Raw genomic sequence first — 27,758 nt, forward strand, 5'->3', positions numbered from 1 at the left:
GCCTATCAAGTGACCATTTTGGTTGAAATCTTCGACCGCTTACAAAATGGAGATGTTTGCTGATATAACAGATTAAGCACTTAAAGATTAAACACTTAAGTGGGATGGTTGCTTTCATAAGACATTAGTTGAATATACTGACTCTTGTTTATTATCAATGACAGTGTTTATCTTATAGTGACATCAAAGAGACATTGTCAGCAGGCATCCCGAGGACTTCCCATTGTGGGTACTAGGTGAGCTGGCATTGAGAGCGAAGGGCAAGGGGTGGGGGATAGAGGTTCTGAATAACCTCAAGGCCAAAAGGGAGCAATGTTGGAAACATTTGAAAGTTATTTTGAGACCTGGTTATTGGATATTTGATCAGTTTTAATGTTATGACCTAAACAAGCAATGAAGAGAACAAAGACAATTATCATTAAATTCATGGTAATGTCACAGCATCACTAGTGTCCTAATTACTTAAGACCCTTTTGAAAAAAATTAAGCAACACAGCCACCTGACAAAAGAGTGTACAATGGGACCAGTAATTGAGATATCTGTTATTTAATTAACCACAAGGTTACATGGATTTGGAGAAACAAAAAAAGCAGACTCCATGTTAGGACTGCTGCAGGAGTGGCACTGCTGGGGAGATAGTGAAGCCATACAGATTCTGTGTAGGGGATTCCATGAGAAATCAAGAATAACTTGGAAGGTTCTGTGCTGTTAGAACTCAGGGAAAAGGTCTAAAAATCAGTAGGCAGCTAAGCATTGGAGTCAGGATTAAGAAACAGCCCTGGGGGACGGAGAGAGTGACTGGCTCCATGTTTGGGGAAGCCATGAGCAGTTTGCAAGAAGTCTGAGAGCATTAATATGGAGAAGGTGTTTTAAAACCCCACAAACAGTATCTGCTGAATCTCATTGAGCAAGCTTAGAACTCAGAAAAGACTGGGAGAGTTTTTGCATGGTGAAGTTACCTGTTAGAAATAAACTGTACTGCTTTAATTTTATGTAGTAAAGCTTATTGTTTAGTTGTGTTCCAAATCACATAATCTTCTGGCTGTATTCTTCAGCTTGTTTACTTTGAAAAAAATGAAAGTTACTGGTCCCTAGCCAAGTAATTAGTCCCGGATCATAACAGACCTAACTCTCCCAGATCCACAACTCCCAACTCCTCAGATCCCAAATTTTTCCATAGTTTGTGGATTTTCTATTGATCAGGAGAATATTTGCAGAACTTTAACATTGTGGTACCACCGGTTGGAATTTTAATGTGTACAATCTTATAATCGTGTATGATTATAAGATTATACTATTGTGTTGCTTTTGTGCAAGTGATAATCTGTTTATTTTTAATAGATTACAACCACTATTAAAATAACATAAGCTCATCATTTATATGAGGTGGATGTCACCAACAGTAATTTGTGCTCTATTTAGGTATGTGTCATTATAGAATTTGAACAACAAAGAGCAGTACCTCCCTTCAAATAGTTATCAAAACAATCCTCGTAAACAAGACAGAGATTCCTCTTTGACAAGGGACTGCCTGATGTACTCCTATCTGTATTATTTTGGAGATTATAGCTTAGCATTTGATAAATGGTCTGAAAGAATTACAGTACCTCCAAAAGTGATCCTTAATTTTGTTGTTGTATATGAGACCATTCTGGGCATATATTGACTGCTACATTTACCTTTTTGCAACTGTGACAACTCTTCAAAAGTGATTTATTGGTTATGAGGCATCATGAGGTTATGAAAGTGGCCAAATCAATACAAGTCCTTCCTTCGAGAAGTACAGTATGGAGCTTGCCACTAGAGGGAAGTAAAGCGCTGCTTGTAGGAAGATCATCGGAGGAAGTGGTGGATAATGGTGTGATTTGGCAAGGCCTGGCCCATGTTCATTTACTCCACAGTGAGAAAGCTAGATTAGAATCATAGAGTCATACAGTGATACAGCACGGAAACAGATCCTTCAATCCAACCAGTGCTTGCCGAACATAATCCTAACCTAAACCGGTCCCGCCTGCCTGCTCCTTGCTCATATCCCTCCATAACTTTCCTATTAATGTACTTATCAAAATGTCTTTTAAACATTGTAACTGTACTCACATCCACCACTTCCTCAGGAGGTTAATTCCATATGTAAAACACCCTCTGTTTAAAAAAGTCACCCATCATTTTGTAAAATTTCCTCTCACCTGAAAAATTTGCCCCCTAGTGAAATCCCCCATCCTCAGGAAAAGACAATGCCCATTAACTCTACCTATACCCCTCATTATTTTACAAACTTCTATAAGATTGCCTCTCAACCTCCTACACTCCAGTGAAAAAATGTCCCAGTCTATCCAGCCTTTCTTTATAACTCAAGCCTTCTGTAGGTAGCAACATCCTGGTGAATCTCTTCTGAAAACTCTCTTTCCTATAACTGGGCAACCAGAAGTGGACACAATGTTCCAGAAGAGGCTTCTCCAATGTCCTGTTTAACCTCAACATAGCTTCCCAACTTCTATACACAAAGGACTGAGCAATGAAGGCAAGCTTGCCAAATACCTTTTTAACCATCAAATCTATACATGTACCTGAATCTCCTACGTCCCTCTGTTCTACAACACTACGCAAGACCGTACCATAAGTTGTATAAGCCCCTCCCTTGTTTGTTGTACCAACATGCCACACCTCACATCACTTCTTCAATAACCACAAAATAATGTTTTTGTTTGGAATTCAAGGCCACATTCTGCTTATATTTTTCAGTTTTCTCCAGATGTTTCAAATGTACAGTACGGTACATTAGAAAAGGTGGCCATCAAAGAGTTTTCAGCATTACATAATTGCTGTTGTAATTTTTTCTCTGGTGGAAATAAAATGAAGATGAATGTTCTCTTAAATTAGGATTGAAGCCAGTAAACATTTAGGGAAAATACTTGAATTGGGCATGTTGTGAGTGTACCACAAGATGAACTGGGCAATCAACCTGACAATTACTGCCTCCATTACTCTTTGGGAACAGGGTTTTAATATAGTGTGTGAATCAGGGAAGAAAGTTCAGTGTGCTTGTCAGTGATGTTTTAGCTGTGGCAGCTCATTAATATTTTACTTCTGAGCTTGATATCCAGTGTATGGCAGCAGGAGTTCTTTCTGTTGTATATTTTATACCCCTGAGCCATGCAGAGATGTCACTGGTCTCTAGGCTTTTATTCACAGTATTTTAAAAATGTCTGTTCCATGTTTACATCACATTCATGCTTCTGGCAGATTTGAGCAGCCCAGCCTCCATCTCTGTTTATACCCTTGAGACCACACAGTCAGGTTTAACTAATAGAACACAGTGAGCATCAATACTAAAGAGAGACTCATAATCAAACACAGAACAATTGAACACTGTCATGTGGATCTGAATTATGTGCTCTCAACTCCAAGTCCAATGATGCAATCTTGAAGACTCGTGAGTTAAGATTCACGGAAGTTCAAAAATAGATTTGAGGTAAGCGAAGGATGTATGGTCTTTTATGGAAACTTCCTTTGCTGCATTTCTGTGGTCAGTGTGCAGTCAGAAAGGAATAATCTGCCCCTGCAATGAGGGGGAAGAAACCCATTGCTATCAGCAAGAAGACTACTTTGGAGCTGGCTGAGGAGATCAGCAACAGGAGCATTATACCCATAAAATGTTCGCATTATAGGAAACACTTTAATGGCCTAACCTAGCCAAGAAAGGAACACTTTCATATTCAACCAAATGCTGCAATGTACACCCCTTAGTCTGCCTTCGTAAGTCTACTTCATCACGTCTGACATCCATCCATCTCATACACACAACTGAGCTTCTCTTTCTTGGTACTTTCTCATATCTCCATCTGACCAGAGGCTGAACAGGCTGGGGCTGTTTTCACTGCAGCATCGGAGGCTGAGGACTGACCTTATAGAGGTTTACAAAATTATGAGGGACATGGATAGGATAAATAGACAAAGTCTTTTTCCTAGGATCGGGGAGTCCAGAACGAGAGGGCTTGGGTTTAGGGTGAGAGGAGAAAGATATAAAAGAGACCTAAGGGGCAACTTTTTCACGCAGAGGGAGGTACGTGTATGGAATGAGCTGCCAGAGGAAGTGGTGGAGGCTGATACAATTACAACATTTAAAAGGCATCTGGATGGGTATATGAATAGGAAGGGTTTGGAGGGATAATGGCCGGGTGCTGGCAGGTGGGACTAGATTGGGTTGGGATAACTGGTCAGCATGGACAGGTTGGACTGAAGGGCGGTTTCCATGCTGCACATCTCTATGACTCTATGACTCTATGACCAGACTCAATATCTCTTATACAATTCTACACTCTTCTCTGGTAGCCACCTCCATGAGATATTCAATATTCATCAGACGAATACACCCATTCATAAATTGGCTTTCACTGGTCACAGAGAAGCAGAGGACATCAGCAAGAGGAATACATTCCATGCTGGTCCTAGCTCTCAATTACAGAGGAGAGCACATTGGAGATGAGTGGAAATTTGGATCTCTAGCATTTTTTTTCATAGAATCCCTACAGTGTGAAAGCAGGCCATTCAGCCAATCAAGTCCACACTGACCTCCGAAGACCATCCCACCCAGACCCACCCCACTACCCTATCCCTACAAACCTGCATTTCCCATGGCCAACCACCTAGCCTGCACATCCCTGGACACCATGGAATAGTTTAGCATGGCCAATCCAACTAACCTGCACATCTTTGGACTGTGGGAGGAAACTGGCGCACCCAGAGGAAGCCCATGCAGACACAGGGAGAATATCCAGACTCCAAACAGACAGTCACCTGAGGGTGGAATTGAACCCAGGTCTCTGGCACTGTGAGGCTGCAGTGCTAACCACTATGCCACCCTAAAAATAGAGTTAGAAATAGGGGTTGGGAATCTCCCAGATGCCAGGGGATAGTGTGAAATATTGGAGGTCCCCTTGTCCTGTAATACTGTAACATGTTGACTTCAAAAGCCAATTGAAATATGATATTCTTTATGGTGGTAAATGGTAACAGTCTTACCTTGCTGGGACTAATTCTTCTCTTTTATCTTTGACAGTACTGTCAGATATACAGCAGCTATACTGATGAGTGTCAAAGACAGTGGTTCCTCGGGGGGTGACTGTTACATGACACACACATGCCCTGTACCACCTCTGATTCTCCTATTTCCTCCTTTTACTCAAAGTTGGCTTTTCAGGGTGGCTTAATTTAGATTAAAAGTCTCTCTCTGTATCACAAGCATCTGAATTAAGTTCATTTCAAGACTTGAGAATAAAAATCAAACATTATATTCTAGTGCGGCAGTGAGAAAATGCTACACTATTGAATCCATAGTCTGTCAGGAAAGACACTAAACCTTGGTCTTATGTGCCCTCCCAGGAGAATTCAGGAGATCCCTTGCCACTCTTTTGAAGAAGAGAAAGAGAGTTATCACCAGGGTCCTTGCCAATTGTGATGTCAGGAGTGTATATTATATACACTTTACTATTGCTTATTTTAAAACTGAGATTTTGACCAATGAGCAAGTGGATTTTTATTCGTTTGTGTAAGGGTGTTTAGTGATTAACTTATCAGTACTTCTGGAGATATGGTTTGTTTGAAACTGGCAGGTAAGAGAAAGTACCTGGTGTGATAATGCGAATTAATTTGCATCGAGGGAGCTTTATGAGTGGACAGCGTAAATGTTGAAGATAATAAGTTAGGATCAGAAAGGGACTATTTTTGCTATGGAGCATTCACTCAGCCTGGCAAGCTTTCGATTTCAGTTCACTGAAGTCCTGGTTGAAGTGAGGAAAATAAAATGCCACAGAGGGGCCAGTTCCGTCCTTTGCTTCTCTTTCAGGACACATTGGGGACTCAAGGGTTAAACATTCCCTCGCCAAAGGACTTACTGCAGTATCAACTGAAGGCCTGTACTCTTACAATACAGACAGAACACCTCAGTAGGGGAGAGGCTGACTGTATCTTAGAAATAGAACCTTTTGGAGCCACACATGTGGATTCCTCTGTAACCCCAGACAGAGGAATTTACTATTTCCAGACAAGACTGATAGCTCTGGCCACAACCCTCTTAAATTACCTCCCACTCCCATTGTCTTACTTCCTCTCCATAGCATAGGTATGTGAATCCCTCATTTACTGAAGAAAGAACCCTTCTGCCTTAATTTCTTCCCATCAGATTATAATCATGAACAATACGACAATCAGTTTCTGTAATCCATTCATATTTAATCACAGGACATCGACATTCATTAACCTTTGTAAATTCATAATTACCTGCTTTAAACTATGTAATGACAATTGCCAATGTGACTGATATACTTTTGTCTAATTCCTATAAAATATACTGTCTCTGTGTGTAAGGCAGAGATTCATGAAGAAGAGTCACTACAAGTAGACACTCGGTTACCTTAGAGATGCTTTGAATCTCTCGCCGGCTATCTGATGATAAAGCTACTGCTGTTGTACAGAAAACTTGTGTCGTCTGGATTTGTGGAACAGAATAGGCATCAACAGAAGTTCAATGCAAGAAATGGTTTCTCCCAGCGAAAGGAGGTATTTCAGAAAAGTTGGGAAATAAGGTAATAATGGTCTTTGTGTGAAAGTTCCAGATCAGAAGTGTTTGGTTAGGAACACTTCAAAGTTGAAAGTGTCTAAGGTCAGTTTTATGAATCATTGAGGAAGAGGCTAACACACTTCCAAATTGGGAATAAAAAACAACAGTTAAGTCAAAGCTATAGATCTGATGGAGCAGGGAATTCTCTCTCCGATGTTTGAATACTGTAAAGGAATGCCATTATGATAGCTAGAATATTGTATTTAACTGTGTCTTCTTATCTTTAAAATTGCATTATTTGTAAATAATTTGATGTTTTGTCTTTTATCTTCCAGTCTTCTCTTTTATTGTTATAACTAGATCTGCAGCATTGCATGTCATGTTTCAAAGAAAGACGACCTTGTTAAATATTTAAAAAGTCAACATCTTATGTCAACCCAGATTTCATTCTGGAACCTGACTTGTTAAATATTAAAAACAGCTGGGATCTTAACATAATTTTTATCACATAACACCAAAAAAAAACAAAAAGAAGTCTGGGTCATTGCATCCAAAATAGTGTTTTACCTGATATGCAATGTTTACATTATCCCTCATAACATAAGAAATTGGGTTTGGATACCTTGGGTATTGAAGAATTACAACTAAGCATGATACATTATGTTCATTAGGCACATAAGTATCTGAACTGGTATTAAGCTATTACTTACCACAGAGAAGCATGCTTGCTGTTGAATGGAGCTGTTGAATGGAGTAGAATGTCATGCTCCTAGTCATCCAAGATAAGATAGAGCATGAGATCTTTATACCCTCAGGTTATATGATATGATGCAGTGATGATCTCATGAACATGTGTCTTAAGAGTATATTGACAAGCTGTCCATGAGACAAAATACAACATTATAACATTGTCACTTGTGGTAATTTGTTATTCATGTGTTAAATGTCAGGATTGCTGGAGTAGTCTTTATTGGCGCGTAGACATTTCTTGCAGTTTCCATTCCCACCTGTAACTGAAACACACATTCCTTGGGTTAAAGTTCCTCACTGGTTCCTTTAATTTGTTGTGCAAAATTGCTGAGAAATTAAAAAGTACAAAGATAAGACATCAAACATTTACTAGTCATCCCCTCCTCTGCAATATCAAGTTGGATTCCTTCCACTCTGACTGAAAGCTCATCACTAAATTGCAAATTGTTATGGGTCAGATTTTCTGAGGAAAGATAATTTCTTGTAGATTGCCACTCTGTTGTGTCTATTTTACAGTAAGAAAGAGCTATGCAATTCTGATAGGAGATTTCAATCAGGGCTTCTTCAGAAATATGGAGCTATACTTTAGATCTGACAGATCCCTTATAATGCAGGTCAGTTAGGAAGGCATATTTGGAGATTTAAAGATTGAGAATGACAGACGGCTACTTTGGTAGATTTCATGAAAGGCCAAGTATTTAGGATTCAAATACCATGTAATAGGGTGCCAGTAAGCTAAAAGTAGGATGCCAAGTAATTAAAATAACAAGTGGCAGAAGGTAAATTGCTTGATGGATAGTGGTAGGGTACCCAGTTAGATAGGGTGCCAGGTTGATAGGCAATAGAGTGCCAGGTGGGAAAGGTGCTAGGCAGATAGATTTAGAGTGGCTGATAAATAGGGTGCCAGGTGGGTCAAGGTTAGGGTAACAGGTGAATTAGGTGCCAGTTAGGTTTGATACCAGGGTAGCAAGAGGGCTGTGTAAGTGATGGAGAATTTAGGGTGGGTGGAGGATATCAGGTCTGGCAAGTGTGTTGGTTCCTGGGGTACATGGCATTGATGAGTCCCATGGTGGGGGGAGAAGGTGTTATTGGGTCCAGCAGAAGGGTGGAGTGTAGCAGGAGAAGGGGTTGGATACTATGGTTCAGAGGGGACGATCCTCTGAATATATTATGATAGGGATTCCACAGGCTCCTCTTGCACTGTGCTACGTAAACATTATCTGGCAATGTGTCTAGAAATCAAAGTGGGTGACATTACCAGGCCATTGAAATTCACTGCACAGTGTGAGGTCATCCAGCCTCTCATCTCTCCACCAGCTCTTCAACAGTATGAGATTTCTCTTGTCTGATGCTACCTTAGTGAAAGTTAAAACCCCCATAGCGTAAATAGGTAAATGTGTCTGCTAAACATTAATACAACCTTTCTATAACTATCATATTGTGGGTGTTTTCTGTATTGTTTAAAGACATTTTTAAAAAGCAGTTGTTATCATTAAAGTGGAGTTAATGCCAAAAATGAACTTGTCGGTCAAATGCATTGTATGTATACTCTGCTTTAATATTCAGTCTCTGATGTGTTACCTCCTAAAGTACATGGGGAAATTAATGAATAGGTGTGTTAGCTGTGACGATACATTCCACCTGTCCATGTGACTGCCTATATGCAGACATTAAAGAAGGAGGACTAGCAGATGGTAAGAAAAGAAAAGCACTATTTATCCGACTAAGCTTTACTAAACAGATGCCCATCTAATTCACTATTATAGTTTTGTTTTTCAGCCTCTGCCATTTACTCCCCTTTGTGGTCCATTCCACATCGCATGCAGTAGCTAAATGTAAGTTTGAGCCAGTTTCCTATCCGGGATCTGTGGAAGCCTGAAGCAGATTTTCAGATGCCGGTATAACCATCCACTTAATGATCTTGAATACATTTCTCCCGAGTGTTCTCTCTCCACAGTAAATATTCGCAGGCTCTCCTTGGATTCCTCTATGTGGAAATCTGTGTTCTTATTCCTGTACTGTGGGAGGAACAAAATGTATATTATATGTAAGGATCAAGCTTGTAAATTTGGGGCACTTAAAACACCACCCACCGTGCAAAGAACGTTACAGTGTGGTCTGACCCCTCATCTGACTTTTTATTATCTAAACAGGTTACACTGATGGAGTTAGATTCTCCATAACCTTCTTGTTTTACAACCTCAGGTGCCCAGTCACTTCTCAGACCACTTATTTCAAATTTATCTGAGATTAATAAAAGTTTAAATGAATCTCATCTACTGCAGCTCATTAAAATCAAATCAAATGTAGACACTAAACAGAAAGACACAGGCAAGGCAACAGATGGAAAGCAGGAGAAATGGTAAAAGTATGGGAGAAATTCTGACTTTTGAGTGTTTGCTTATCCTTTGAGGTTGAATTAGTTTCCTTTGATGAAGTGTTGATCTCAGTTAAATTGTTCAGGTCAGCTGCTTCAGTTTAAGTGAAGTAACTGAAAACAGACCACCATTGGTCACAAACATTCATAAAATCTAAAGTCTGCTCTACTATTCAGTCATGGCTGGTGTTTCTCAACCCCATTTCTCCCTGTAACCTTTGATCCCTTTACTAATCAAGTACCTATCTATCTCTGTCTTAAAAACACTTAATGACTTAGTTTCCACAGCCTTCTGTGACAATACGTTCCACAGATTCACCATCACTTGCCTGAAGAAATCCCTGTTCATCTCAGTTCGAAAGAATCATCCTTTTACTCTGATGCAGTGTCCCCAGTTCTTAGTTTCTTCTACTTGTGGAAACATCCACTCAATCCAGGCGTCTCAATATTCCGCAAGTTTCAATCAGATTCCCCCTCATACTTCTAAACTCCATGCAGGATTGGCTCAGAGTCCACAACTGCTCCTCATATGACATGGTCTTCATCTGGGGATTGTTCTCATAAACCCCCTCTAGACCTCCTACAAATCCAGCGGGACATCCCTGCTGTTGTAGTCTCATCCTCTCACAATGAATGGCAACATTGTATTTACCTTCTTAACTGCCAACTGAACCTGCATGTTAACCTAGAGAGAAAGTGAGGACTGCAGATGCTGGAGATCAGAGCTGAAAAATGTGTTGCTGGAAAAGCGCAGCAGGTCGGGCAGCATCCAAGGAGCAGGAGAAATTCCTGAAGAAGGGCTTATGCCCGAAACGTCGATTCTCCTGCTCCTTGGATGCTGTCTGACCTGCTGCGCTTTTCCAGCAACACATTTTTCAACCTTGAGAGAATCCTGAGATAGGACCCCTAAATCCATTTCTGCTTCAGATTTTTGATATGTTGACAATCTAGACTAGACATCAGGGACTCAGAATCTCCTCAGGGATATCTACCGATTCATTGAGGAACTGGTGGAACCTCAAGGAAACAGGAACCAAAAGTTATTCTTCATTTCTTGTGGCTTCCTCGATGCCACAAGAGAAGGAGACAAGTTATTGCCTTCACATGAAAAGGCAAACAGTCGACAGTGGGTACAGTCATTATAGGAAATAGGAGCAGGAGTAGGCTATTTGGCCCTTTGAGCCTGTTCCATTATTCAGTATGATCATAGCTGTTCACTCAGATCAGTACCGTACTTCCACTTCCTCTCCATACCTTTTGATTCCTTTAGCCTTAAGAACCACATCTAACTTCCTGAAAGCAATCAATGTATTATCTTCAAGTTGTTGTTGCTTGAGCTTTTCCCAATCCGAAAACAGTGATAGAAGTAGCTTTCCTGATTCAGGAACCTCCAAAGTACAGAGAGTAATCTTTCATCGAAGAATTGTGAACAAATCCGTTTTCCATTGGCTGTTGCTGCTGATGCTCTCTCATTGCCACTCTCTGGTGCTGAGAGAATAGAGCCTGACAGGTGTCCAGCTACAATGACAACTTGTATTTATATAATGCTGTTAATACAATAAAACCTCCCTAGGTTCTTCACAGGTGTGTCATAAAATGTTGCTGGGATTACTCACTCATTCAAATCATTTCTTAAATATTATAACATGGCCCAATGCTAATGATGTGTCCTCCTTCTTTTGAGCCCAACCAGAATAGAATGGACTGTCAGCCTCAATCCTGGAAAACTTCCTGAAATTGTAACCCAAGGGGTTCAGTGCCCTTCCCTTTGAGATTGTTTGTAGTTTACTGTATAGCTCAGGGTTAGAGATAGCTATCTACAGGAGGTAAAAATCTTCGAGGGGAAAGTGAGGACTGCAGATGCTGAAGATCAGAGCTGAAAATGTGTTGCTGGAAAAACGCAGCAGGTCAGGCAGCATCCAAGGAGCAGGAGAATCGACGTTTCGGGCGCTCCAGCCCCACACCAGGTCCTAGCTCCCAGCCCTGCCATGTTTTCAAAATCCCTCCAGAACCACCCCTCTCTGAGGATGAAAGATCAGTCCTCAGCAGACGCCTCACCTTCATCCTCCTATGCTCTCGGATTAACGAGTTCAACACACGGCGAGACATTGAACAATTCTTCCGCCGCCTTCGCCTCCGCACCTACTTCTTCAACCGGGATTCTCGCCCACCCTCTCACGACCCCTTCTCCCATCTTCAACACACCTCATCAACTGGACACCCCGTGCTGGCCTCTTACCTGCCCTCGATCTCTTCATAGCCAACTGCCACTGGGACATTGACCGCCTCAACCTCTCCACCCCTCTCACCCACTCCAACCTCTCACCCTCGGAACGTGCAGCCCTCCACTCCCTCCGCTCCAACCCCAACCTCACTATCAAACTGGCAGACAAGGGAGGTGCGGTAGTAGTTTGGCGCACCAACCTTTACACCGCTGAGGCTAAACGCCAGCTCGCGGACACCTCCTCCTACTGCCTCCTTGACCATGACCCCACCTCCCACCACCAAACCATCATCTCCCAGACCATCCATAACCTCATCACCTCAGGGGATCTCCTATCCGCCGCTTCCAACCTCGTAGTCCCACAACCCCGCACCGCCCGTTTCTACCTCCTGCCCAAAATCCACAAACCTGACTGCCCCGGCCGACCCATTGTCTCAGCCTGCTCCTGCCCCACCAAACTCATCTCTGCATACCTCGACACGGTCCTGTCCCCCTTAGTCCAAGAACTCCCCACCTACGTTCGGGACACCACCCATGCCCCCCACCTCCTCCATGATTTTCACTTCCCCGGTCCCCAACGCCTTATCTTCACCATGGACATACAGTCCCTGTACACCTCCATCCCCCATCACGAAGGCCTCAAAACCCTCCGCTTCTTCCTTTCCCGCCGTACCAACCAGTACCCTTCCACTGACACCCTCCTTCGACTGACTGAACTGGTCCTCACCCTGGACAACTTCTCTTTCCAATCCTCCCACTTCCTCATTCCTGCAGAAGGGCTCATGCCCGAAACGTCGATTCTCCTGCTCCTTGGATGCTGCCTGACCTGCTGCGCTTTTCCAGCAACACATTTTCAGATCTACAGGAGGTAAGTTGTTCATTCCTTTGAACCTTTGGTTTGGCTTTAAATCCACACAAACCGTGCACACACAGCAAGAAAATATACTTCATGCTTTCAATTACCAAGCAATCTAACAAATCATCCAATGATTGAGGGACAAACTAAAAATGTAATTCTAAAACATGACTCCAATTGAAAACAAATGCAGAATGAGGAAAAGAGGAGCATGGATATTGCTTAATATTAATAACAGCAGAGAGAGAGAGAGAAATAGATGGCATAACAGTTACCTGTAACCCATAAGCAGTCTTCTTTATTTTGTCTGAAGTCATATGACACCAGGTTATAGTCTAACAGGTTTATTTGAGATCTCAAGCTTTCAGAGCGCTGCCCCTTCGTCAGGTGAAGTCACTTGTTGAACTATAACCTGGTGTTGTGTGACTTCTGACCTTTGTCGGCCCCAATCGAACACCAGCACCCCCACATCATGGTCTTTATTTTGTGATAGAGCAGAGACTTAGGCTAGAATTAATATCTGTCTATAATATGCATTGTGCACATTTTCAGCAGGCCATACACACTTTGTATAGCATTTGTGATGGAAACAAATAGTTATGTCATGAAGGGGTTTGTGGAGAATGAATGGCAGATGAGCATTCTGTTCTTTTCAGCCTTTTGTACCACAGGGTATTTGCGTTGCCACACAGCCACAGGAGGTACAATTCTCAAGTGTAAGAGACAGAGTCCAGGTCTGAAGGATGCATTAACCATTGATACTGCTTGATTATGCTTATCCGATCAGAGATCCTCGAACGGTGCTTGATTACTTTAACCTGCAGATGGGGTTAGTGAGTCATTTGGCTGAATCCTGATCGAGAGCGAAAATTCTAGACAGAAACTAGACATGATGCATCTAGCAATGGTTATATGTGTATCCAAACCTTTGGAAAATAATTTAGAAGTATTTCTCCATTACTGTGAGACTAATTCAACCCAAAAATAACTTTTTCCATGTAATTTCTGTGAAATTGTGCTGGCTCACTGAATTGGTGAGGAAAATTTGTGCCATAGGTTGTAATACTGACTTATTTGGATCAGAACCCACACATTGTGACAATGGGTTTTTGTATGGGAATTCTTGATGTTAATTTTTTTCCAAGAAGAAGGAGGGAATGGGAGTTCCATCCATTAGGATCTGTCAGGCAGTCATAAGTGAGGACTGCAGATGCTGGAGATCAGAGTCTAGATTAGAGTGGTGCTGGAAATGCACAGCAGGTCAGGCAGCATCCGAGGAGCAGGAAAATCGATGTTTAGGGCAAAAGCCCTTCATCAGGAATTCCTGATTCCTGATGAAGGGCTTTTGCCCGAAACATCAATTTTCCTGCTCCTCAGATGCTGCCTGACCAGCTGTGCTTTTCCAGCACCACTCTAATCTAGACTCTGCAAGGATCTGTCAACCAATCTATGTGAGAGGACCTTGATTCAAATTTATTCATGGGGCTTCCTCCTGAATCAGATGGGTGTCTTTGCCACCTATTTGACCAGCAGTAGGAAAATGCCAAAGGGCATCAAAATGGCGAAATGTCTAGCACTTTGACTTAAATCTCTCACTTTCCTCTTTTATTGATTCAGCGTGTTAAAACAAAAAGTCTTTCCCTTTGAGTGGATTATGTGGATGTACCAGAGATCAGTTGTGAGCTCTAACTCTAATGACTGGTTATGCACGGTCTTAGTTAAAGACAACTAAACAGCTGCAGACGCTGGAATCCAAAGTAGGAGTAAGAAGGGTTACACCCGAAACGTTGACTTCTGCACCCCCTGATGCTGCCTGGCTTGCTGCATTCGTTCAGCCTTCTGCTTGTCTACTTTGGTTATGTTGGGTCAGCAATAAAGTTGCAAGGATTTGAGTGATCACTGTCAGACTATAAACATACGACTTAGGAACAGGAGAAAGTCATTTATCCACTCAACCCAATCAAGAATATCTGAAGTCTACGTTCCTGTTTACCCTAATGCCCTTTGACTCCCTTGTTAACAGTATTGACAGATTAGGAGAAAGTGAGGACTGAAGATGCAGGAGATCAGAGCTGAAAAATGTGTTGCTGGAAAAGCGCAGCAGGTCAGGCAGCATCAAAGAAGCAGGAGAATCGATGTTTCGGGCATAAGCCCTTCTTTTGAAGAAGGGCTTATGCCCGAAAAGTCGATTCTCCTGCTCCTTTGATGCTGCCTGACCTGTTGCGCTTTTCCAAAAACACATTTTTCAGTATTGACAGATTGCAGAGCAACATTTTGTGGTGTGCCAATGGTACTATTGGATATTCCTACCCAAGGTGTGCCATCTCCTACATGTGTTCCATGAGGGCACAGCATTGACTGTTTACCTGGTACCGAGGCCCTACAATGCATAACAGGAGAACAAAATTTATGCCACTCCAAGAAACTTCTTCACCCAGAGGCTTGTGAATCTATGGAATTCCTTGCCCAGTGAAGTAGTTGATGCTACTTCAATAAATGATTTTAAAACTAAGATAGATATATTTTCAAACAATGAAGGAATTAAGGGATATGGTGAGAACGTGAGTCAGTGCAGCTGAGTCCATGAAAATATCAGCCGTGATCTTTTTGAACGGCTCAAAGGGCCGGATGGCCTACTCCTGCTCTTAGTTCTTATGTTCGAAGGTTGCAGCATCACCAATTCAATCGTCATTCAATGAGCTCAAATGAAATATTGTTCTGTCACTACCTTCCATTTCCTGAAACATTGTGCTTGCAACTGAATTTGGATACACGTGCTCCATGTTTCTTGAATATGTGATGGTTAAAAATTGTATTGAAAATAATTCTAACCTTTAAACCAGTAAATTGTCTTTTGTCTTAACAGGGCTTCCCTGACTGCGGGTCTGAAAACCAACCCCATGGAAGTAAAGAAGAGGCAGAGTTTTTCATAGATTTGAACTCCAAAATGGCTGACTTTCTAATATCCATAGCATCCCAATCCATTGTCCCATTTTGCATCAAGAAAATCGCCACTTTTGGAAAATGTCATGACAGAGGGATAGTGTTTAATGTTCGGCTTAACATTCTGACAGTACAGAATCCCCCATGTGATTTATGGCCCCCTTCTCATTTATGTCCAACAGGTAATTGTCTAGAATGTAGGGAAAACTTCCCCTTTTCTTTCTTACCTTGAGATCGCTTGTACTGTGTAAATACATCAAAGTGGAAAATTGGTGAGGAATTGGACTAAATAGGCACCTGATCTAATGAAGTCACACACATGCATTGAATCTCATCAACTCTAGGACAGTGTTCTGCAAGAAATCTGGCAATTGTTACGCATACAGCCTGCAGACCTTTAACAGGTGTTAATTAGACATAGCAGATATCCAGGCATTGGGGAGGCTGTGCTGTTGTGGTATTATCATTGGACTTGGTAATCCAGAGACCCAGGCTAATACGCTGTAGTGTAATTTCAAGTCTCACTACATCAGTGGAATTTAAAAATGATTTAATTTAATAGTATGAATTTAATAACTCTGGGTTATAAAGCAGCTGTCTTTAATTGTGACCACAAAAACCTACATCAATTGCTGTAAAAACTACCGTGGTTACCTAAAGTCCTTCAGGGAAGGAAATCTGTCATCCTTTCTTGTCTGGTCAGTGTGACTCCAGACCCATAATAATGCAACTGACTCTTAACTGCCCTCTGGAATGGCCTAGCAAGTAACTTGGCTCAAGGGCAATTGGGGGATAACCCTTTCAACAATGCTACATTGCACAGAAGGTTAAATTGAAGAATTTAACCCTTATAGGCAGTTTTGTCTGTTAATTCTAAGACTAGTTCATTCAATTTCTTGACAGCTAACCTGTGCATGTCTAGCAGCCATAATCATCTTCAGGAAGCTTATAAGATCAGATACAGTTGGCAAGAAGACAAGTGGGAACAGATTAGCAGTTCCCAGAATATCAAACTCTGGCAATTCCAGCCAGTCAGGTCTCAGCAAAGTAAATGCCTGCAACTGAAGATGAAACTGAGGTTAGGACAGACATTCCTGCTTGCCTGCCAATTTCACAAAGTTAAAAACCAGATGAGCCCCAGCGGTTTACATTAATGTATTTCTTCAGTGGCACATGGGCAGAGAAATTGGATGAGCCCCAAAAAAACACTATTTGCATCATGATACATAATTCACCCATCCACACAACTCCAGGCAGCATGCAAACTGTGTGCTGTTTGCTACGTTAAATGGGACTGACTGAATTAAATGGCAGTAGCGTGCAGTCCAGTGTTAAACATTGCTGTTCAGTGGCTGCCATCCTCATCAGGAGACTAAGTGCACCGAAGACAGTGACAAATAAAGCTCGGCTAGACTACTCAATTCCTGATGAAGGGCTTTTGCCTGAAATGTCGATTTTCCTGCTTGAACCGCTGTGTTTTTCCAGCACCACTCTAATCTACACTACTCAAAGCTACAACGTTCTCGTCTGATTGACGAGGTGCATTCTGACTGCCTAAGGGGTGCTACCTGTTGCTGAAGACATTCAAGCAGCAAGAAGAGTGGCCATAGTGCAACATGACAAGGTGTGCTGCAAGGTTCCTTGAAGGAATACTGCAGGGGTTGGTACAGAAAGTAGACAGGAGAACAGGGGTCCTTTGCTTGGAAGGTACGCGAAGGCTCTTCAGGCATATATTGAAATGGCACCAGTCACAGGCATTTTAGCCACAAGGACCTCGATCTGGTGCAGCAAGAAGCTCAATGGCCTCACATGAGTGCCAAATGTCAGTGAAAGCATCTTCAAATTCCATATCTTGCAAATGAACCATTAGCCCCTTTCACCATCAACTCCTCCACCCCACCAGTGCAGCCCCAACTTTCACTCACTAACCTGTCTTCCCTCGCATGTAACACTTCATACCTAATGTTCCCAGCTTCACCTCACTATCTCACACTCAGAAGCTGCCAAATGGAGAAGGCACAGAACATTCTGGAAGACACGTAACCTGGCTGTAATTTCAAGACACTAAATTCTGTTTTTTTTATATGAGTGTGAGTTGTATTTATTGGAACAGCATAACATTAGAATCTTCCTTTATTCAGAAATAATTAGTAGTTAGAAGGGATTTATTCGGTTTGTTAGTAGTTTAGTTAATTTGTTCACTGTTAGAGTTAGATAAATAAATTGTTACTTGTTGATTTTATAGTGTGTGTCAGGGATTTATTTTTTTTAACCACTAGTTGCTGAAAAGCAGATTCTATCACTTGTCACACTCCCTTTACAGATTGGAGGCTGAGGTGCTCCTTTTGAGATGTTTCGGCTTTAGTTCTCAATTGGGGAGGGTGAGGGGGAGAAGCTTCAACCTCCACTTTACAACACACACCCATACCACTCAAACTGCTCACATTGCTGGCCTTTCAACTATGACAGGTATAACGCAGATTGCACCATCCACGCTGACACATTCCCGTCTCTGTTGACAATATCTCAGATCTGGAGGCAGCAGGACACAGGTACACCCACAGATCTTTAACCCCATGAGCGGACTGTAGCATTAGTACAACCACGATTGATGTCATAGCCAGCAGTGTGAGGGAATTGATTGAAGATACAGTATCCTCACAACTGGCCTTCTTCCTATATCCTTTACCCCTCGGTCTAGGAGAGTACAGATATATCCTTTTATTCATTTTTTTACTCAATCAAACAGCCAGCTTGTCTTCAACGAGTCAATGCTATTCAGCTTAACTATTTCTCATTGTACAGAGTGCCATATTCCCAGCATTCCTTATGTGTTCAATTTATAAAAGCAGTTGCAAGGTGGCTTATTAATGTTGGACACGAACATTTTAAGAACAGTTGCGACCTCTAGCTGAATTTCAACAGAGGGTTATGATTTTAAAAAAAACACTTGTCAATATGTCTGCTTGAGAGTTTTTTTTTAAGTTAGAATGAGAACCAGAACCAAACATGTGCTTGCCAAGTTCCAAAGCTCAAGTATTTCTGAAGAAAAGGCCTTTTTAGTTGAAAGCAAAACTGTTTTGAAACCGAGCCTAACAGAGCCTGAATCAGTTCAATATGGAATTTGGGCATGCCAGTCATTCTGGGTGTTTTACATCATTTTTTCCTTCTGTAACATCCCACTATTTTGGTAGACCTTTATTACTGGATAGTAGAGAATGAAGCAAAATAAAAGTTACAATCGCCCAAAGACTATATAGACTTACTGGGATGCTAGTGAAATCATAATGTATGCCATTTGGCTAAATTAATAAAACCATAACAAGATGTCATTCCTGCTTCTGATGTTCAGTGCTCCTGATCTACCTTACTGAGAGTTTTTTTTTTATAAATAGTAACATTCCTGTAAGAAAAGAATGTTCATTTAACTTTTCCGTTCATAACATTTTCTGAAAATAAAGGCTTGAGGATATGTAAGAGTTCAGTATTGTGAAGGTCGTTAGCAGTCAGTGGTGCTGGTTTAAATATTGGCTTTTTAAAAAATCACTAAGCAGCACATTTTTGCTTTTAATAATGTTGCTGCATTCATACAATATCTTGTTAATCTGTTGGAGGGCCATAACTGTTATCAGAAAGGCAAGGAGGTTAACCATCATTATACGTATCCTATATACAGTAAAAAAAAATGTCAGATGCATCAATTGTTTACATATTTACATATTTTGTAAGGTCTAATGTAAAGGTCTAATTTGTCAAAAGAACATTTGAACGTGCAACAACTGAACTGTACTATCATTGTCTGCAGGCAAATGTAAATCAGCCAATGAAAAACTTTATGTCTCACTATAGGCTTCAAAAACATGCTTTATATATGATTATTAGTCTTAAACATTGTATAAACTCTCCCCTGCCCCACTACTTTTTTTTAAAGTAAGTTGATATTGGAAGCTAAACATAGCTATGCATCCAATATTGACATGCGATAAGTTGCTGAAGGACAGCAGAAAGTTTCACACTTTACTCAAAACAGTACTCCACCTAACTGTTGTTTATAGGTCCGAAAGGTTTAGTATTTGGTTGATTGCAGTGAGATCTCCCCAGGTTGGTAATATCACAGGAATTTAATCAGAATAAAGAAAGAGCTGGAAAATGATAGACCTGAGGCTCCTAACATCTCTGTAGTGATGTTGTCACATTTGCAAAGCAAAAAAAAACTTCATATTACTGATTCAGTATGTGGATGTACCTACTAGAAAAGGTGCAAAACTTGACCTACTCTTGGGAAATATGACAGGGCAGGTGACTGAGGTGTCAGTGGGGGAGCACTTTGGGGCCAGCGACCATAATTCTATTCGTTTTAAAATAGTGATGGAAAAGGATAGACCAGATCTAAAAGTTGAAATTCTAAATTGGAGAAAGACCAATTTTGATGGTATTAGGCAAGCGGGCGGCACGGTGGCACAGTGGTTAGCACTGTTGCCTCACAGCGTCAGAGACCCGGTTTCAGTTCCCGCCTCAGGCAACAGACTGTGTGGAGTTTGCACATTCTCCCTGTGTCTGCATGGGTTTCCTCCGGGTGCTCCGGTTTCCTCCCACAGTCCAAACATGTGCAGGTTAAGTGAATTGGCCATGCTAAATTGCTCGTAGTGTTAGGTGAAGGAGTAAATGTAGGGGAGTGGGTCTGGGTGGGTTGCGTTTTGGCGGGTCGATGTGGACTTGTTGGGCCGAAGGGCCTGTTTCCACACTGTAAGTAATCTAATGACTTGGAAACTTTCGAAGCTGGTTGGAGGCAGATGTTCACAGGTAAAGGGACAGCTGGAAAATGGGAAGCCTTCAGAAATGTGATAATAAGAGTCCCGAGAAAGTATATTCCTGTTAGGGTGAAAGGGAAGGTTGATAGGTATAGGGAATGCTGGATGACTAAAGAAATTGAGGGTTTGGTTAAGAAAAAGAAGGAAGCATATGTCAGGTATCTTCTTCCCGTCCTCTCTGCCTCCACCCCTCTCCGGCCTATCACCCTCACCTTAACCTCCTTCCACCTATCGCATTCCCAACGCCCCTCCCCCAAGTCCCTCCTCTCTACCTTTTATCTTAGCCTGCTTGGCACACCTTCCTCATTCCTGAAGAAGGGCTCATGCCCGAAACGTCGATTCTCCTGCTCCTGGATGCTGCCTGACCTGCTGCGCTTTTCTAGCAACACATTTTTCAGCTATGTCATGTACAGACAGGATAGATTGAGTGAATCCTTAGAAGAGTACAAAGAAAGTAGAAGTATACTTAAGAGGGAAATTAGGAGGGAAAAATTGGGACATGAGATAGCTTTGGCAAATAGAATTCAGGAGAATTCAAAGGGTTTTTACAAATATATTATGGACAGAAGGGTAACTAGGGAGAGAATAGGGCCCCTCAAAGATCAGCAAGGCGGCCTTTGTGTGGAGCCACAGAAAATGGGGGAGATACTAAATGAATATTTTGCATCAGTATTTACTGTGGAAAAGGATATGGAAGATATAGACTGTAAGGAAATAGATGGTGACATCTTGCAAAATGTCCAGATTACAGAGGAGGAAGTGCTGGATGTCTTGAAACGGTTAAAAGTGGATACATCCCCAGGACGTGATCAGGTGTACCCGAGAACTCTGTGGGAAGCTAGAGGAGTGATTGCTGGGCCTCTTGCTGAGATATTTGTATCATCGATAGTCACAGGTGAGGTGCTGGAAGACTGGAGGTTGGCAAACGTGGTGCCATTGTTGAAGAAGGGCGGTAAAGACAAGCTAGGGAACTATAGACCGGTGAGCCTGACCTCGGTGGTGGGCAAGTTGTTGGAGGGAATCCTGAGGGACATGATGTACATGTATGTGGAAAGGCAAGGACTGTTTCGGGATAGTCAACATGGCTTCGTGTGTGGGAACTCATGTCTCACAAACTTGACTGAGGTTTTGGAAGAAGTAGCAAAGAAGATTGATGAGGGCAGAGCAGTAGATGTGATCTATATGGACTTCAGTAAGGTGTTCGACAAGGTTCCCCATGGGGGACTGATTAGCAAGGTTAGATCTCATGGAACACAGAGAGAACTAGTCATTTGGATACAGAACTGGCTCAAAGGTAGAAGACAGAGGGTGGTGGTGGAGGGTTGTTTTTCAGGCTGGAGGCCTGTGACCAGTGGAGTGCCACAAGGATCGGTGCTGGGCCCTCTACTTTTTGTCATTTATATAAATGATTTGGATGCGAGCATAAGAGGTACAGTTAGTAAGTTTGCAGATGACACCAAAATTGGAGGTGTAGTGGACAGCAAAGAGGGTTACCTCAGATTACAACAGGATCTGAACCAGATGGGCCAATGGACTGAGAAGTGGCAGATGGAGTTTAATTCAGATAAATGCGAGGTGCTGCATTTTGGGAAAGCAAATCTTAGCAGGACTTATACACTTAATGGTAAGGTCCGAGGGAGTGTTGCTGAACAAAGAGACCTTGGAGTGCAGGTTCATAGCTCCTTGAAAGTGGAGTCGCATGTAGATAGGATAGTGAAGAAGGTGTTTGGTATGCTTTCCTTTATTGGTCAGAATATTGAGTACAGGAGTTGGGAGGTCATGTTGCAGCTGTACAGGGCATTGGTTAGGCCACTGTTGGAATATTGCATGCAATTCTGGTCTCCTTCCTATTGGAAAGATGTTGTGAAACTTGAAAGGGTTCAGAAAAGACTTACAAGGATGTTGCCAGGGTTGGAGGATTTGAGCTACAGGGAGAGGCTGAACAGGCTGGGGCTGTTTTCCCTGGAGCATCGGAGACTGAGGGGTGACCTTACAGAGGTTTACAAAATTATGAGGGGCATGGATAGGATAAATAGACAAAGTCTTTTCCCTGGGGTCAGGGAATCCAGAACTAGAGGGCATAGGTTTAGGGTGAGAGAGGAAAGATTTAAAGAGACCTAAGGGGCAACATTTTCACGTAGAGGGTGGTACGTGTATGGAATGAGCTGCCAGAGGATGTAGCGGAGGCTGGTACAATTGCAACATTTAAGAGGCATTTGGGTGGGTATATGATTAGGAAGGGTTTGGAGAGATATGGGCCGAGTGCTGACAGGTGGGACTAGATTGGTTTGGGATATCTGGTCGGTATGGATGGGTTGGACCGAAAGCTCTGTTTCCATGCTGTACATCTCTATGACTCGATGACGAGGGTTATTTTCCCTGGAGCAAACAGAGAGGAGAGGGGCACGACTGAGGTATATAATAATATGAGGGCATAAAAGAGTAGATAGAAGAAATTTTCCCCTTTGTGGAGGGGTGGCAGGGAGTCAATGATCTGGTTGTAGATTTAAGGTAAAAGACCAGACTTTTAGTGAGATGTAAGGCAAGTTCTTCCACCCACAGTGTGGTGGGTATCTGGATGTAAGGATGGTAGAGGCAAAAATCCATATAACGTTTCAGAAGTATTTAGATATACACTTGCAATGTCAAGTCAGCCAACACTTTGGGCGAAGTACTGGAAACTGGAATGAAAAGAGCTAGGTGGGTGTTTTCCACCAGTCAAGTCTTGATTGGGGCTGAAAGGCCTTTCTTTCTGCACTAGATCTTAATATTGTTACAAAATGGTGATAATGTACAATTTAAAATGCCTATAAAACATGTTTACGTATTTCATAGTCAATGGCTGATACAACATAATAGCAGATTCTCTTAAAGTCAGATTATTTTAACTAACTCAACACTGTAAGAAGCCCTTGTGAGTATCCGTCCATAAAACACAGGAGAAAAACAGATGGTTAAAATTGCATTCTATGAACTGAAATGAAATAAGTTGACAGTTCTCTAAAAGTGAAAAAAAATATCTGTCATCTTGTTAAGAATTCCATGGTCTGCATTCATCATTCAAACTTTTCATTCTTGTTTCGTAAAAGAATATTGCTAGGCTGGAAAGAGATGGGGCCTTTCTGAATTTGAAGCAGGAAGAAGTACTGACAACCATTGAAACCAATCACAGTTTATTTGTAGCAGGAAAAAAAAGACGGAATGGATGTCCATACAGTTAAGGATGTAAACCAAACAATCATTAATTCTAGTAAGAAATCAGGGTGGGTACTCAGCTAAAATTTCCCACAGGAAATGCATTCCTTAATCTGTCATAACAACCCATAATCTTGCAACCATTTACTGCAGATAATATTATGGTTTAAGGCCATGTAAATATCATTATGGAAGATTTGTTAATATGCATTCGATCCTGCTATTTACATTTGCCACAAAATAAGGCTTTTATTGACAAATCGATTCTTCCCACAATTCAACTTTGTGCAAATACATCAGTGAGCCTTAAGATTTAATATTATCTTTTGATTGAGTCAATCCACATTGGATTCCCATATGGGATACAGATCATGAATGTTTGCCTTCTTCAATGGGGGAAGAAACACCATACATTTCAGGCTCAACAGTCTTTTGAATTTTGTTTTCAGTAATAAATAGATGTAAACACTTGTTTATTGACTTATTTATGAAAAAGGTACTTTTTACAATCTTGCTTTTTAAAGTTAATTCTTTGACAATCTTTTAAAAAGGATTACATTATATAAAGCACTGCAAAGTATTCTGACCTGGGAAATCATTTTAATTGGATATGGCAACAAGATAATCCCCACCATGAATACATTGTAAACATGGAAGGGATTAATTATGTATGCTCTGCAACACTTCCTTATAAATATTGCTTGTGCGTTCAGCTGGTGTTAGTGAGGAATAGATTAGTTCCCATTTTAGGATCCCACTGCCAACATCAAATCCTGCAAAAACATTAATCGTCATTAGCTACCGATTAAAAGTTCCACCGACTCCACCCCATTAATATATCTCAGTTGAACAGCTCTGACTGCGCCAACACTGAGGGACAAGGCTGCAGTTTTGACTCTGTGGTCCATGCCCAGCAACGATTTGGATTCAGAACACCAGGAACCTTTCCCCAAAGGATGAGAAAAAAGGCTACCTTTCAGTGCACCAAGTTGGGCTTAAACACTATTCCCAGAGAGAAGAAAAAGACAAAAGTTCAATTCTGTTAGACAGTGTCCACCGTCTCATGGTTCTTGGCACCTTAAGGATGTGTTATATAGGACAGGCACAAACCTTGTGGAGAGAAGGGAACTCCTTAGCTTCTCTTCCAACACACTCAAGTCAATGCACTTGGCTGTCATGTTCTATTATCTGATAGATTTAGATAGAAATCTACTTTAAAGACAGATTTAGGGAATTGGCATGTTAATTACTTTGGTTAATAATACTGCAAAAATTATGGACTGAAACTTCAAAGCAACAAAATCTCACTCTTGTTTCCAGCAACAAAAGCCTGTGAAGGAGTAACCAGAAACAGGTGACTGACTATCTACAATTTTGCCTATTCAGATCATCACTTTCTCATCCAAGTATATATATCTTCCTAATGTAGGTGATCCCAATATTCTGTTTTGATAAACTGTTGGCAATTTCTCATTGCTCCCATAATAGGTCCAGTCTGCCCATATCATAACCAAGGTCCCTGAATAACCAACTGTTATTCAGCCTTGGAGACTGAAGGGATCTGCTCAATCGGTCATGGACAATCGGACATCCCAGCCCTTTCCAATCGTACATGGCCTTAAACCATAATATTGTCTGCAGTAAGCTTATTGCAATTTCTTGTGTTGCACTTCCAGACTCCAGGAAATTGAGCATAGGTTTTCTAGCAGCCTGTCCATTTGGTAATATCTATCCATTAGTCTCCTTGAATAGCTTAGCCCATCAAAGTCCCAACTGAGTCATCTGCAACAAACAGCTTGCAACCTCACCCCCCAGCAACTGGAAGTTGCATTACCCTTTCATCTCACACTGGCTCCTACACATTGGACTTGCTATCTCACTTTGTTTCTAAAGTACAGTATCTGAGTGTGAAATTGAGTGATGGCATCTTCTCATTTTTATTGGCCTGGCTTTAGTGAAACTGACCAGAGCATCACAGCAAAAGGGTGATGGGGAGAATCGGGCAGAAATGCCTGCACTGAATTTCTGACATCAATAGGGTTAGGCTGGGGAAAGCCCACGTGGAAACCTTGCCTGATGTTGGTAGGAAAGCAATTAGGTTCAATAATGAGCCATTAGGGTCAATTATTCCAGAGCCCAATGGAATTTCATGGTAATCCAGGGATCTTTCCAAATGTACACTGATGGCCTGTACCTCCCAAAAGCTGTTCAGCAAACTCTGTTGAGTTTGACTCTGGCCTTATAGGGAGGGGTGTCACTCATTGTCAAGCACTCTGCGCCTGACTCATCATTAGGAAGGGGTGTATGCTGAAAGACATCCCAACCCTTTCCAATGAAACTCCTCCCTCCACTATCTAGTGGCCCTCCTCATAAAGGCCATCCTCTTTTTACTCAGCTGGATCCTGAAGTACACTGTTGATCCTGGGACTGCATCTCAGAGTATAACCGGAAGTAGTATCCACTTCCTATTGCAAGCCTGCAAGTGTCCAGCAGCTCTCCAGGTTGGAATTTCCCCTCTTGTGTAATGCCTGTGGAAGACTCAAACATTTGCCAGCTCAGCACCTGACTGTATTGGGCCTCCCCCTCAGAAATTGTTCCTGCCTGTTCTCCAACCATCTAGAAAGGGAAGCAATATTACTGAAACAAAATTATTGTCTTTTTCTATTTCTTCAATTGTATGGACACGTTCCCATTCTTGGATTTTTGAAATCACGAGGGACAATTTATGGCATAAGTGTGATATTAGAGGAGACTGAAAGATGGCTGTTTTCACATGTTCTGCAGCCTCTCAGTCAGAAGAAACAATTGCTGGAGAAGTGTAAGGAGAAGAGAAAGATGAGGTTGGTAATTACCTTGTCTTCAGTTACTTCACTGGTGCCAATAACTGTGATCTCAGCAATTACACTTCCCATGGTCATTAGTATCTACGCTGCTGATTATGATGCATTACCCTGCTGCAGATATCACACAGTCTTCAAGTCACAGAGATATACAGCACAGAAACAGACCCTTTGGTCCAACTTGTCCATGCCAACCAGATATCCTATATATACTTATAGTCCCATTTGCCAGCATTTGGCCCATATCCCTCTAAACTCTTCCTATTGATATACCCATCCAGCTTCCTTTTAAATTGTACCAGTCTCCACCACTTCTTCTAGCAGCTCATTCCATACATGCACCGCCCTCTGCATGAAAACATTGTCCCTTAGTTCCCTTTTAAATATTTCCCCTCTCACCTTAAACCTATGACCTCTAGTTTTGGTCTCCATACCTTGTCTAGTCATCCTATCTATGTCCCTCATCATTTCATAGACTTCTATAAGGTCTCCCCTCAGCCTCTGATACTCCAGGAAAAATAGCCCTAGCCTATTTAGCCTCTCCCTATTGCTGTCCCTGGCAACATCCTTTTAAATCTTTTCTGAACCCTTTCAAGTTTCACAATAGCCGCCTATAGCAGGGAGACCAGAACTGAACACAGTACTCCAATACTGGCTTAACCAATGTCCTGTACGGCCGCAACACGATCTCCCAACTCCTATACTCAATGCACTGACTAATAAAGGCAAGCATACCAAATGCCTTATTCACTATCTTGTCTATCTCTGGCTCTATTTTCATGGAATGGATGAATAACTTCCATTTTGGGCGAGCTGTAAGCCATAGGTGTGAAACTTAGATAAGGGCTAATTGTGTCAGGGTAAGGTACAGCAATGATGTCCAACACTCCTCCATCATGAACACACTCATATCTCTACCCACACCCCCATTTAATAACCCACATTGTTACATGATGACCCGTACTTTCATATGAGGTCCTATATCGCGACGAATGCCCCAACATTTTCATATTCATTAATACAATATCACAGCCACCATTCCCCTATAGATGTTTTCAGTTATTTCACAATTAAATTATTAAATCAAATACTTTCCCCTAACTTTTCAAGTTTTTTTTTACTTTTCACCATGAAAGTGACAGTGCTTCCAAGAAAATTGCCACATTGTATAATAGATGGCACGTTAATCCTTGGCACAGAAA

At 41.7% G+C, this 27,758-nt stretch overlaps 1 protein-coding gene across 2 annotated transcripts in view; it reads left to right on the forward strand.

Annotated features, from left to right (window-relative positions):
* Positions 1–19,042, forward strand: part of LOC122561637 (potassium voltage-gated channel subfamily A member 1-like) — a 250,780-nt gene extending 231,738 nt beyond the window's left edge. For both annotated transcript variants that reach the window (XM_087999618.1, XM_087999617.1), the window contains one exon: positions 15,634–19,042. The gene's annotated coding sequence lies outside the window, so the exon portion shown is untranslated. The remainder of the gene's footprint in view (positions 1–15,633) is intronic.
* The last annotated feature ends 8,716 nt before the right edge of the window (positions 19,043–27,758 follow it).

The sequence above is a fragment of the Chiloscyllium plagiosum genome, unplaced genomic scaffold (genome assembly GCF_037043375.1).
Source record: "Chiloscyllium plagiosum isolate Xiang-an unplaced genomic scaffold, Cpla_swu_hap1 HiC_scaffold_23, whole genome shotgun sequence".
In the NCBI taxonomy this organism is placed as follows: domain Eukaryota; kingdom Metazoa; phylum Chordata; class Chondrichthyes; order Orectolobiformes; family Hemiscylliidae; genus Chiloscyllium; species Chiloscyllium plagiosum.